The sequence below is a fragment of the Scylla paramamosain genome, chromosome 30, assembly GCF_035594125.1.
Source record: "Scylla paramamosain isolate STU-SP2022 chromosome 30, ASM3559412v1, whole genome shotgun sequence".
NCBI lineage: Eukaryota > Metazoa > Arthropoda > Malacostraca > Decapoda > Portunidae > Scylla > Scylla paramamosain.
The window spans coordinates 14,225,880-14,236,614 of NC_087180.1; positions in this window are offsets into that span (position 1 = coordinate 14,225,880).

Consider the following 10,735-nt stretch of genomic DNA (forward strand, 5'->3'; position numbering starts at 1 on the left):
TAATCCTGTAGCGTCCGCCTCTCTCTCTCTCTCTCTCTCTCTCTCTCTCTCTCTCTCTCTCTCTCTCTCTCTCTTCTCTCTCTCTCTCTCTCTCTCTCATTTTCATTTCATTTTCTTCTTCATTATTTATCGTTTTTCTTGTTATATTTTTCACTTAATTTCATATTGGTGACTTTTTTCCTTGTTTTCACCTTTCCTTCCTTCCTTCCTTTCTTTTTTCCGTTCTTCAGTCTTTCCTCGCGTTCTTCATCCTTAATTTCCTCCCATTTACTCCCATCCATAGTCTCTCTCTCTCTCTCTCTCTCTCTCTCTCTCTCTCTCTCTCTCTCTCTCTCTCTCTCTCTCTCTCTCTCTCTCTCTCTCTCTCTCTCTCTCTCTCTCTCTCTCTCTCTCTCTCTCTCTAACGATACGCCTCACAACACAATCATGGTACGAAAAAAAAATATAAAAATGGACGTTCAATTTTTATACGATGGAGTTTTTAAAGAAGTTTTTATAGAAGGAGAAAATTAAGTTTAGCATCATATGATATCAAGAAGGGAGTGGATATACCTGTCTTCGCCCACGCCCATGCCCACGCTTTCCCTTACCATGATCTTTACGCTTCAGTTTCGTCTGTAGGTAGTGATGACATTACTGAGAGTTCGAGGCGAGGCAAGGCGAGGCGAGTATTGCACAGTCGCAGTCACAACACTAGTAACACACGCACTGAGTTACACCGTTTTAAATTCTTTTCCTGTACATGTACCGCTTCTCTTCCAATCTCGAGTCCTCTGATCTGCAAAGAGTCTACTGGTTCTCGAGCTCTGTGAGACTGTCAGCATATCAAGGGGCTTTAGATTAAGGAAAAAACGCTAAATACAGAGGAAAGTTGTGCAGATTACTCGATTTAAGACCACCAATCCATCACTGAGCTAAAGAAAAAAAGAAAAAAATCAGTCATATGAAACTCCTCGGAAATTTACTAAAACTATATAGGAAGATTAAAACAAGAAAATAATACATAAATAAAGCACCAGTAGGAGAAGATGCAAAGCCACTAAGACACAGAGAAAATCAACCTATTTCAAACTCCTCGATAACTGACGGGCCAAACGCTATATAGATAAGCAAAGCGGAAAATAAGATAAAATATTACAGCAGTAGGAGAAGATGTAGAGGTGGAACTGTTGGTAATATTATAATCTTCGTGATAGGCCTCGTCTTAAAGTAGCAAGAAGTAGTCAATAAAAGTCTCCTTCATCATGATAACCATCAGAGTATTTTACCTCGCTAACGGGGTGGTGAGTTACTGGGACAGGTGTGCGATGGGGGTAATTAGCTCCATCTGGCGGCCAGGTGAGGTGATCCCCAAGAGAGAGAGAGAGAGAGAGAGAGAGAGAGAGAGAGAGAGAGAGAGTACTAGCTGTGGGAAAGAATGTGGCATATGGCAGATCATTTGTCACTCAAGTCATTTGCCAGTGTAATCAGGCGATGAAAGCTGGGATTTGTTTTGTGTGTGTGTGTGTGTGTGTGTGTGTGTGTGTGTGTGTGTGTGTGTGTGTGTGAGTGAGTGAGTGAGTGATTATCATTTCCTACTTAATCTTTCCTTGTACAATTCTGTAGTTTATTTTATTTTACTTTTTCATTGTCTTTAATCATTGTCGTTCTTTACTCATGCTCATTTGAATCAATATGTAAATCTCTCTCTCTCTCTCTCTCTCTCTCTCTCTCTCTCTCTCTCTCTCTCTCTCTCTCTCTCTCTCTCTCTCTCTCTCTCACATACCTCTCCCCTTTAAGATGTTCAGCCACTTAGTAGAACATAAGCTGATTATGGAATCACAACATGGGTTTAATTAAGCTCTTTCGTGTCTAATTAACCTACAGACTTCCTCTATTGACGGGGTTGAAGCTGTAGATTGAAGGGGCCAAGAGTTAGGATGCCTCATTTTGTTCTCTCAGTTATCCCTCAAGTGACTTCATTACGTGGACTTGGCCAAGTTTGTAAGAGAGAGAGAGAGAGAGAGAGAGAGTTTCGTGTTATTCACCAGTTTTCTTTGTCTTGTTTCTCATTTATTTATGTGATTCTCTTTTTTTTATGTTGTTTTTGTTTTGTCATTCTCGTGCTTCTGTTTTTGTCTATTTGTGTGTTCTGGGTGAGTCAGTCAGTCTCTCTCTCTCATTTCCTTCTCAAACTTCACCTAAACTTCACCTGCACAGTATTCACCCTTCTGTCACATTTAACCCCTTCTCGCTGTGTCTTTGTCTCGCAGAAAGTGTCCATATATATACACAGTTATTTCCTTGCTTTCTGTGATGGTTCTATACTCGTTCCCATCCTTGGTATTTCCTTCATGTAGGTGCGACACTTTCCCGAGAGATGACTAGTCCGCGGTGATGTGTGTGTGGATGCAGGAAGGTACGGCGCAGAGAGAGAGAGAGAGAGAGAGAGAGAGAGAGAGAGAGAGAGAGAGACTATCAACACCGTGGATAACTTTTCCTCTCCTTTTACGTGAAAATACTGTCAATATACCTATTTTTAGTTTGTTTCTCTCTCTCTCTCTCTCTCTCTCTCTCTCTCTCTCTCTCTCTCTCTCTCTCTCTCTCTCTCTCTCTCTCTCTCTCTCTCTCTCTCTCGTCTATCAATCTATTTATCTCGCCTTTCAAAATTTCTTCTTTTTCACTTTTTCTTTTATTCTCTCTCTCTCTCTCTCTCTCTCTCTCTCTCTCTCTCTCTCTCTCTCTCTCTCTCTCTCTCTCTCTCTCTCTCTCTCTCTCTCTCTCTCTCTCTCTCTCTCAACATAAAGCTGATGCAAAAGGAAAATGTCATAATAAGATATATATGACTAAAATTATCGTGTCTCTCTTGACGTGAATTATATCAACATCTTCCTATTTTCAGTCTCTTTTGAGTCACATGCGCTGATACACCGCGGTAGTCCCCCTGGCACATCCACGAAAGTTTTTCAGTGTAAATAATCCTGACCTAACCTAATTCAATCCAGTCTAACCTAACTCAATGTATCCTAACTTAACCAAACCTAACCTAACCTAACCTAACGTAACCTAACCTAACCTAACGTAACCTAACCTAACCTAACCTAACCATACCAAACCTAACCTAACTTAACCTAACCTTACACCTAACCTAACCAAACCATACCAAACCTAACCTAACGTAACCTAACCTAACCTAACCTAACCATACCATACCAAACCTAACTTAACCTAACCTAACCTAACCTAACCTAACCTAACCTAATCTGACCTTACCTTACCTTACCCAACCCAACTCAGCTTACCTAACATGACCTAACCCAATCAAGCCCAAACATAACCTTATATAATCTAATTTATGTGTCTAGATATGACAGGTTCCTCGTAGATAGTTTTGACATAACCTACCTTATGTATGTTTATGATCATGAGAGGGAAAATTGTTATATTTGTTTTCTCGTGCATGTAGTTCAATTTCAATTCAATTCAATATTCTTTATTCACACAAGATGTGTACACAAACTAAAATACATACTAAAACTAAAAGAAAGAAAAACATTTCATTTAAATTATTAAAAAAAAGACATAAATTTATACTAAATTAGACAATATCATACTGAATCCGACGTCACTCGGTGCACAAAGCATCAATCAACATCTTAGTTTCCCTTACATCTAAGATTGTGGTATCACATCTATCCCTCATCAAACACAATTCACGAATTTGTGCACCAGTCCGTGCAAGTTCGTACTGGTCACACTGCAGCTGCGTCCAAACCTTATTGATGTCTCCAATATTCATATTAAATTTGTATGAAAGATATCTTACATTACTGCCCATTATTGAATGTCTTCCATAAACCCCCATTCTTCCTATTGTTCTTATAACCATATTGTCTGATGTTAATATTTGGTTTATAAAAGCAATCTCCCGTTTTGCGAACCACATTTCTGGGGGCATAACATTAGCAATGTGAGGAAGCAGACTACAGTAGTAGTAGTAGTAGTAGTAGTAGTAGTTGCTCTATAAATACTTCCTTTTGTTACGTGAATATTACACCAAAAACTCATATTTGGTGCAGGATTTCCTCCATTTTTAAAGGGTCATAAAAAGTGTGTTTACTTCCCACCTCTTCAACTTCATTGTAAACGCTATTATTCTTCCGCCATGCCTCTTCCTTCTCTCACCTTCCCTTCCTTTCCTTTCCCCCTTCTTCTCCCCACCATCGCTCACCACACACGTCACTATCACCTTCACCGCACTCAACACGCCTCCACACTCATCACGCCTCCATTCTTCACTTCCTCCTCTCCTCTTCTCTCCTATTTCCCCTTCTTTCGTTCTCCTCATTCTTCTTCCTCTTCCTCCTATCTTCCCACCTCCCACCTAACAATGTGTACAGGTAACGACGCTCTAGCACTCATCACTCTCCTCCTTCTCCTCTTCCTCCTCCTCCTCCTCCTCCTCCTCCTCCTCCTCCTCCTCCTCCTCCTCCTCCTGAGCTGCCCCTCAAGCTTATATTATTAACGGTATTAATGTCCACGAGAGAGAGAGAGAGAGAGAGAGAGAGAGAGAGAGAGAGAGAGAGAGAGAGAGAGAGAGAGAGAGAGAGAATTTCATTTCATATCCAACAAATCGAAGCGGCTCTCTCTCTCTCTCTCTCTCTCTCTCTCTCTCTCTCTCTCTCTCTCTCTCTCTCTCTCTCTCTCTCTCTCTCTCTCTCTCTCTTTTTTTTTTAACCATCAGACATTTCATATTTCATCATAAACTTTTTTCCTTCTTTTATATTTCTTTATTTCGCTCCGTATATATTCCATGTCTATATTTTTACCTTCATGCTCTCATATTTATACTTTTTTTTCCATGCGTTATTAATTTGAAGTTTATTGCACTTCTCATTTCTAACACACTATTCCCCCAAATATCTAGGAAGTAGGTCAGGTTTTTTTTTTTTTTTTTTCTTTACGATCAAGAATATAATTTTTTGTATTTCCTTCCTCCTCACTCTTATTATATTAAGTTTCTTTGTCATCATCATCATTATCATCATCATCATCATCATCATGTGCATGTAACTGATTATAAACAAACAAGGTCTTCTGATCTTCCTCCACCGCTCCCACACCTCTCCCTCTCTTCCTGCTCTCTCTCTCTCTCTCTCTCTCTCTCTCTCTCTCTCTCTCTCTCTCTCTCTCTCTCTCTCTCTCTCTCTCTCTCTCTTTCTTATCCCATCTATCTTATCCCCATTTATTGTTGTTCCTTGACTCATTCCTTTATTCATTCTTTCCCTCCCTTCTATCTTCACCCTACGTTTCTCCCTTATTCTATCCTTCCTGCATTTCCTCCTTTCCTACCCCATAGCTACCTTTCCTTTCCTTTCCTCCCTTCACTTCTCCCTCAGCCACATTACTGCTTAACATTCTTATACACTCAAAGTTTCTCTTATAAAGATCTACCTACATTTCTACTTCCCTTTCTTGCACACCCTCACACCCATAAGACTCCCTACCGACCTCATGCAGCCTCTATACGCAAACCCTGCCTTGCCTTGCCTTGCCTTGCCTTGCCTTACTTTACCTTGCTTTGCCTTGCTTTGCCTTGCCTTGCTTTGCCCACCACCAACATGGGCTACAAGTTATAACAAATGATAATGCTGCACCTTCACGTACGGGTGTCCAGGAGAAGGGCGCAGACCGTCACTCCACATAGTTGTTTGACATTGCCTCGCTTCCCTGCCAGTGTGCGTGAGTCAGCTGTTACGTATTAGCTGGGTGGCATCTCCTTTCCCCCCTCCTCGTCCTCCTCCTCCTCCTTTTCCTCGTTTTACTCTTCGTCCGCCTCCCAGTCTTCCTGCTGTTGATGCTGCTGTCCTTCTTGCAAATTGGCTGCTTATAATCTTTATATCTATGTTTTTATCCGTGTTCAAGTATTTGCTGCAAGCGTATTAAAATGTTTCAAATGTTTTTTTTTTTCTTCCCCCCTCTTCTTCTTCTTCTTCTTCTTCTTCTTCTTCTTCTCGTCCTTGCTTATATCATCTTTCTCATCTGTTCCCCGTTCCTCATGCACTACAGTTTTTCATTTACAGTGTTTATTATATCATCACCACTGTGCCTTGTTTCCCATCACCATCACCACCACTACCACCACCACCACCACCATTATCTCTTCAGGAGCCCAGCTGGTTGTGTTTACCTTTCTAAGCATCTTAATGAGGGCATGGGTCAGGTGGTCAGTGCTGTGTGTTTGTGTGATTGTGTGTGTGTGCGTTTGTGTTTGTGCTTGTGTGTGTGTGGCAGACCATTATAGTATTCCGTTTATGTTCTATATTTCAGGGTGGCAATGTAAACGATGTATTTTTGGTCTTATAATGAGTTCGTTCATCATTATCACCATCATTAGTCATCATCATTCACCGTCATCATTATCACTGACGCGCCGCGTGACCCTTGTTGTGGCGGTGGTGGTGGTGCATTAAATTAGTCAATCACTTTCATCAGTCATCATTATCACCACCACCACCACCACCACCACCATCACCACCACCACCACCATCACCACCACTGTCAATACCAACACTCACTATTAATGTATGAAAAGAGGAAAAGTGTCAGTTTATTTTCTCTTCCTAATACTTTACCAAACTATTTACTCTTAGTCAATCACTATCATCAATCATTATCACCACCACCACTACCACCACCACCATTATCAGTATCACTCACTATTAGTATATTGAAAGAAGCAAAAATGTCAGTTTATTTTCTCTTCCTAATACTTTACTAAACTACTTACTCTTGAATGAAAATTACTGTATAATTTAATTTTAAAACACCACCTGTTAGAAGAATCATATCACCAGCATTTACTCAGTACATAAAAGAGAATTAAATACATAATCTCTTCATCTATATCATATAAAACACATACGAACTAGGCAATGAAAGAGAAGATAACGTGGATTTTTATCGTAGTAATTAGACGAATCTATTAGTTTTAAATTCTCAGGGTCAGTAATCAGGATAGGGCAAGAAATAATAGGTTCAGGATTGATAGAAAAGAATTGGCTCTCAAACAAATGGGTAGATGAATGGAATAGACTCAGTAATCGAATTGTAAGTGCTGAGTCATTACGGAGCTTCAAGAAAGGATTAGAAAAATTTATGAATGAGGTTAATAAGTGGAAGTAGGTTGGTATGTTTCTTACAGGGACTGCCACGTGTAGGCCTCATAGCTTCTTGCAACTTCCCTAATTTTCTTGTGTTTCTTGTGTTTTCTAGTGCTAATAAACTAAAAACACAATACTTCTTGCAGTAATAAGAGCATGAGATTATGACCTTTAATAAATCCCATGATGATTCAAATAAGTAATAAATGTTCACATAAATTCTAAACTAAATTCTGAAGCTTAACTCGAATTCTTACATTTCGTCTTTATTTCCTCTTTATATTCGTGTATTCAAACGTTTACGGGAGACATGTCGCGCCCTGAGCCTCATAAACGTTTAACCTTCCAACGTTTAACACTCCCATGAACGTCCCTTGTTAATATTCACGACGCAAAAAAATATTCTCATTGACACAGAAAATAGAAAGAAAGTGTTAATTTTGTGTGTTCCGGACCAGTATTTAAGAAGCTGGTACTAAAATAAGGGACAATAAAGGTAGTATAGAGCCTTATGGGAAAAAAAAATTGTTTGCGCGACACGGAAAATAGATAAAGTTAATTGGGTGTGTTCTGGAGTAATATTTAACCCTTTATGTGCTCTTTCGTACACCTTGCTTCAATCGTATACCACACCACGTATTTCTTTTTGCCTTACAGCCGTCTCTAAACACAATATAGACTACAAACTGGAAAGCTATTTTTTTTTTCCTCTTTTCTTTCCTGCACGTGCTTATAAACATCTTGTATAGTGCCTTTAACGGTGTGAATTGTTGGTTCTTGCAATAAAAAGGGTTCAGAGGCTGGTGCTAAAATAGGGGTCAAAAAAAGATAGTATAGGGGATTATGGGAAAAATTGTCTGGCAGGGAAGGGTCCAAGAGGCCAAGGATAGTGAGTATAGGAAGCAACGGGGAAAGAATTGCGAGCATGTTAACTAAAATTGAGGTTATATTCTCCTTACTCCGCTTAATTCTTCCGCCCGTGTGTGTGTGTGTGTGTGTGTGTGTGTGTGCGCACGAAATTATACCACATCTCTGCCAGATGAGATTATAAAAAGTCATTAATTCTATATACAGTGTAATTAATTCCTTCAGTATACAGGTGTGTGTGTGTGTGTGTGTGTGTGTGTGTGTGTGTGTGTGTGTGTGTGTGTGTGTGTAGACGAGGGGATGCGAGAGAGAGAGAGAGAGAGAGAGAGAGAGAGAGAGAGAGAGAGAGAGAGAGAGAGAGAAAGAGAGAGATCGCTCCTTTCCTTTGGTGAAAACAAAAACTTGGTCTCTCCTGATATGCCAGTCTTCCTTTGTTGTCTCTCTCTCTCTCTCTCTCTCTCTCTCTCTCTCTCTCTCTCTCTCTCTCTCTCTCTCTCTCTCTCATTTTTAACCATAAAATTTACATGCTCGTCCCTTTTCCGTGTTTCCTATTCGTTTTTTTTTTCCTTTTTTTCCCCAGGATGTTTGTGTGGCGGGAGGGATTGGTGGGGGGAGACCTTCCACTTTTTGTGTGTCCTTGAACTCTTCTCTTTATTATTCCGAGTGTTAGCTTGGTGAATGAGGGCATTATATTCATCACACCTTCCTTTATCTCTCTTAAAGACTTATGCGCTCTCTCTCTCTCTCTCTCTCTCTCTCTCTCTCTCTCTCTCTCTCTCTCTCTCTCTCTCTCTCTCTCTCTCTCTCTCTCTCTCGTGTCTTTTTGCAAGTCTAATTTTCCGACATCCGTCACTCCTCCCTTTTGTCAAACTTCATCATCCACTCCACTCCCTCCCTTTATTTCTCTCCTCTCCATTTTTTTTTTCATTCCTTCTCCCTCTCCCCATCCATTTCTTTCTTTTCCCTCTTTTCATCCATGTACTTTCTTTCTCGTTCCTTTCATCATTCCAATTTCTCTGATTAATTCACCTCTTTCCTTATTATTTTCCTTTTCTCTTCGTCTACATAGTCCTCCATTCCTTTTCTCTATTTCTATTGCTTTATTCTCTCTCTCTCTCTCTTCCTTTTTCTTCCTTCTCATTGTACTTCTCCAATCTCATTCGCTGTCTTTATTTATGTTTGATAACCTATACTAATCTCTCTCTCTCTCTCTCTCTCTCTCTCTCTCTCTCTCTCTCTCTCTCTCTCTCTCTCTCTCTCTCTCTCTCTCTCTCTCTCTCTCTCTCTCTCAAAACTCTCCCCATAACTTCCCTCCCACTACAAACCATTTCTCAACTCCCCCGCATCACTGCCCTCATTCTTCCCATTTCCTCTCTCTCCTCCCCTCCCCATCCCCTCCCATTCCCCGCCATGGATGATCGCCTCACCCATTCCCCTGGGGACACGATCAGTACCAAAAGGGGAAAGTGCCGCAAATAACTGATGGAACGGGGAACATTACTGCTGGTTTCTCTCTCTCTCTCTCTCTCTCTCTCTCTCTCTCTCTCTCTCTCTCTCTCTCTCTCTCTCTCTGGGTGTCAAGGAAGGTGATGAAAAGGGAAGGATGCTGGTGATAGTGATGGTGATGGTGGTGATGGTGATGGTGATGGTAGTGGTGATGGTGGAGGAGGAGGAGAAGGAGGAAGAAGGAATCTGTGACGAGGTGGATGAATGAAAGTAGAGGTGTAGTGAATGAATGAATAAAGTATGAGATGAGAGGAACAGGTGAAGATTAGAGAAAGAATGCAAGGCTCTCTCTCTCTCTCTCTCTCTCTCTCTCTCTCTCTCTCTCTCTCTCTCTCTCTCTCTCTCTCTCTCTCTCTCTCTCTCTCTCTCTCTCTCTCAATCAATCAATCCATCGATTAGTAAGAATCTTTAAAAAAATAAAGATAAATAAAGAAATAAAAATAAGTAAAATAATATGAATGAAAAGAAAAAAACATTAAACACACGCGTGAAAATTTTCCCAAAAGAAATCATAAATTAAGTTGTTAGACCGAGGAGAGTGTGGAGGAGCAGGTGAAGGAGGCGGAGGAGGTGGAGGAGGAGGATGAAGTGTGAGGATAAGAGTTACGTTAGGTCTATATTTGGGGAGATAGCGTGGGGAGAGGGGAGAAAAGGCAGGGATGGAAGGTAGGAGGCAAAAAAAAAAAAGAAAAATAAAGAGGTTGGTGTGTTCTATATTAGTGGAGCGGCCCCGATGCGACTGCAGAGTGGCAATCATATCTTAACCACCTGGTAAAAGATGTGGCAGAGTGTCTTAGCTTGACAGCATTTCCTTCTCCTCCTCCTCCTCCTCCTCCTCCTCCTCCTCCTCCTCCTCCTCCTCCTCCTCCTCCTCCTCCTCCTCCTCCACTTCATGTCTTGCCATCTTCCCTCCCCTCCATCCTCCTCTCCCTCCCGTCATCTCCAGCATAACCTTCTCTCACGAAAAATTCCTCATTACTTCCCTCTCTCCGTCTCTCTCCTCCTAACCTTCACAACTGCCATTTTTTTTTTCCACCCTTCCTCTCTTCCCTCCTTCATTTCCTCCCTCCCTTTCCTCCTAGCATGCACTACCACCTTTATTCTTCCTTCGCTCCCTGTATGTTTCCCTTTCTCTGCCTTTATCTCTCTCCCCATCACCAGCCTGCATAACCGTCTTTATTCTTCACTTTCTTCTTCCCGCCCCGCATCACAGCCTGCCT